Here is a 3,907-nt window from a genome sequence, read left to right on the forward strand (position 1 = left end):
ATTAGTTTTTACTAATATATTCTTATATTACGAAGGCAATTTAGTGGAAAAACATTCCCTTTGATATTGGAATCATTTGAAACAACACAAGCAGAACTATACATTAAAAAAATCTTTATTTGAACAACAACAACAAAAAGACAGGTTAAACCACACACAGGTTAAAACACACACACACACAAATCTTTCCTTTCTTACAGCTGGACATTGAAGTGGGTCTAATTTGATTTTCTTTTTTTCAAACCTCCAAAGATAGAAGCAGCTGAATACCTAGAAATTTGTTTGCTACCCTACTGGTCTCCTGCACCATTGTGTTTTCTATTGTTTTGATGAAGACCTTTGTCTACTTTTACTGGTCCAGCTGCTTCATTTTTATCATGTTTATCATTAACTGTCAATTTTCATTCTCTTGCTCTGAAACTGTAGTTTTCCTTAAACAGACTCAGCCTAGGCAGCTTTAATTCCTTTTCCTTTTCCTTTAAATCTGTGACCTTTTGATTTCCATTTGTTGAGGGATTCTGGTTGATCCACCACGATTGTTTTCAGCGCTGTGTTTTATCTCTCTTGGTACTCCCCACCTCCCTTCTTTGTTCTTTAATTGGAGGTTACCATTATTGGCTTCTTCGGCTATATCTAGTGCTTCGTCGGCTTTCTCATGAAATAGGATTATTTCTCTCTTTTGCACCTCTGATAAAGTCTATCCACTTTATTTCCCCACAATTTGAGGAAAGGAAGTGTAGATCTTCTCTACAGGTCGGATCATCTAAGTCATCCAAAAAACTCAGCAAAAATCTAATCTTCTAGAGATTTCATTTCAGCATTTATAGCACTGCTGTTTTTCTTCTTCTTTAGCGCTTAATTTAGCTTATACTTCATTTTGCCTTCTCTCTCTTTTATTTTTTTGCAAATTAATCTTTCTCGAAAAGTATTAGAGAGTGTCTCTTTATGCTTTTGGTCAGAGGTCTCAGTTTCTCGTTTGAATATTTTGTGCTTCACCTTTATCTTCTAATCTTTCTTTTGTCACCTAGGGTTGTACCAGTTGAGAAGCCTTTTATATAAATGGATCTGTTTTTACGTCATTTTTTATGGTCATCGGTCATCAGACATTTTATACTCATCAGAGAGTTTTGCATGGAGAGCTTCTGATTTTAGCTTTATCTTTATTTATTTTCGTGGGTTTTGACTTTGATTTTCTTACTACTTCTATTAAAGTCTGAGGGATTTTAACCTGTTGAATTATATTATCTCCAGAGGTACCCAGCTTTCATCCAGTTTGATCTGTTCCTTAAAAAATTTGTCTTATGGCAAACTGTAGTTAACACTTGGTTCGATGACTGATTTTGGTCCCAGAGCAGCCATTTTCTCACCACCACCATTTTTGGCTGTTGTTGCTGTCTTCCTGAGCCCAGTCCTTCAGAGCTGAGCCGTGGTGACTGAAATGTCTCAAGTTCATTTTATGAACTGAATGTTTATTTAGACTATTGGATAATTTAGATTATTCTTACTAGAAATTTTACTGAGAGAACATTATTGAATCTTTTTGGATTTGACTTGTATTCCAGATACTGTTCTGGTTGATAAATGTCTAACTGGCTACATCATCCAATCTGCATGTTACATTCTAACAGCATCTACATATTCCTCTCAGCTCTGCTGTCTACCCTCTCAGTCTGTTTATTCTTGTGGACTCATACTTCCCTTTAAAAAATTACCCTCATTTAAAAGAGGGTTTTGGGAAGCAGAGCAAATAAATGCTCATAATCAATGTCATATTTAAGTGGAAGTTCTCTTTACTTGCTCTAGAAAGAGAGAGAATAAAAGAGTTATTTTGGTAAAAGCTTTAATGAAGGTCAGGGTAGAACCTCTTCTAATATAAAAAGCATGGAACATGAATTTAAAGGCTATGAAAAGGGCAGACATAACCATAGGATTGTGATAGCAAAATCATCTATTTCGGTAAGTGTACCCAAAGTGTTGTATGTGTATTTTGGTTGTAGAATGGAAGGCGCATTGGATTGATGGATGTCAGCTGAACTGTCTTGGTTCTGGTTGTCACTTACTAACTACATGCCTTCGGGGGAGTGAAACTCTCGGAACTTCCTTTTTTATTTTTTTAAACTGTAAAAAATAATACCTGCCTTGCTTTAATCCAGGATGGTTGTAGGGATCATGTAGAACTATTAAATAAACTATAAAGTGCTGTAAAATATTAAGAATTATTTTATAGGCAAAGACAAGCAAACTGTTGGGGTGGATATACAGTGTAAGTGTGACGATTGAGAAAATCTAGTTGTATTTAAAATCATGCCATTAACATGGGGCCATCATTAAAGTAACAGCATAATACTGACATATATAATTAGAATATAAAACACAATGGCCATTAGCTCGTTTTCTCTCTTATGGGATTTGTTGACCTCTTTCAATCTCTACAACTACAGAGGTGACACAGGGAACTTGAAAGATGATTAAAAATGGGAAAAATTGGATCTGTGATGAAAGGTTTATGATGCTAAGGAAAAGAAGTCTGAGAAGTGATTTAATAATTATGTCATATGTGTTCCAGGCCCTAAAGACAATGGAAAAAACCAAATGGGCTCAACTAAAATGTAAGGGAAATCGATTAGATATTCATGTACATTTTGTACATGAGATGTTAACTGGGCATCTGAGGGAGAGCTGGGGAATCATCCTAACTGGAAACCTTTCAGAATAGATATGGTCTCATTTGACTGGAATGGATCCAACAATTGTCCTTCTTGCGGCACAGGGACAGGCAAGGTGATTTATCAAGAAATTTAATTTTATTATTTATTTATTTGGCTGTGCCTCGCGGCTTGCAGGATCTCAGTTCCCCTACCAGGGATTGAACCGGGCCACAGCAGTGAAAGCGCTGAACCCTAACCACTAGGCCACAAGGGAAGTTCCAGGGAACTTTTTTAAAAATCCTATAATTCTGTTCTCCTGGCTTCTTTAAATTTTGCAATGATTCTATAGCATTTTACTCAAGCGCATTTAAGTTAACACTTCCAGTGTTCTCAGAAGGGTGAGGCTTAAAATAAATAAGTAAGGGGTGTGTGTGTAAATGGATCCCTGTGGCCATTCGTGACCCTGTGACAGCAAATGACCTTAAGCTAACAAGCTGATGGCAATAAGTACTGCCATTTCCTGAATACCTAGCAGGTGCAGGATGTAGGCTTTTTTCTATATCATTGATTGGGAATGGTAACTACGGGGTAGATTTCATTATCTCTACATGTGTTGAAATTAAGCCTTAAAAACAATGTTAAATAATATATGCAACATGCAGCAGAATAAGGATTCAAACTTAAGTATGCCTGGCTTCAGAGTTGGCATCTTTCCCATTTGACACTCTCCATTAAAGTCCACATGTACATCATTATCTAAGATACACGTTCTCTTGTATACCTGTCTCTGCAAAAGGAAGCTTTATTGGTGACACTTGGTCTGCATCCTGGGACAGGGTTTGTGATGGGTTAAGAAGCTGCCATGGGGTTGGAGGCAGACGTCCAGAGTCCAGGGAGCTGCAGCAGGGCCTTAGAAGGTGCGGCCCCTGGAGGCTTCTAGTCATGCTTACCATTGAGCATTTCAAAGAGGCCTCGCCCAGCCCTGCCTCAGGCTGGCCCGAGGAGGTTGCTCAGGTGGTTGTCCTTCCTGATGAATTTCACCTCGTCTTCCAGGAAGTGTTTCTCCAGGAAGTCCAAGAGATGGGAGTCTCTGTGGGCAGAACCCAGGGCGTGCGGCTTCAGCAGGACCTGGTTCAGGGTTTCCTCTAGGGCCAGGCCCCCTTCCTTGCCACCCAGACTGTGACCTCATTCATCTTGAGGCCGCCTCTTCATGTCCTGGAAAAGGACTCAGCTGCAGCCCTGGTTCTGGATCTTCTAGA

At 38.8% G+C, this 3,907-nt stretch overlaps 1 pseudogene; it reads right to left on the bottom strand.

Annotated features, from left to right (window-relative positions):
* Positions 1–290: 290 nt before the first annotated feature.
* Positions 291–3,592, bottom strand: LOC112406799 (lupus La protein homolog; annotated as a pseudogene).
* Between the last annotated feature and the right edge of the window lie 315 nt (positions 3,593–3,907).

This window comes from Neophocaena asiaeorientalis, unplaced genomic scaffold (genome assembly GCF_003031525.2).
Source record: "Neophocaena asiaeorientalis asiaeorientalis breed wild unplaced genomic scaffold, Neophocaena_asiaeorientalis_V1.1 scaffold945, whole genome shotgun sequence".
Taxonomy (NCBI): Eukaryota; Metazoa; Chordata; class Mammalia; order Artiodactyla; family Phocoenidae; genus Neophocaena; species Neophocaena asiaeorientalis.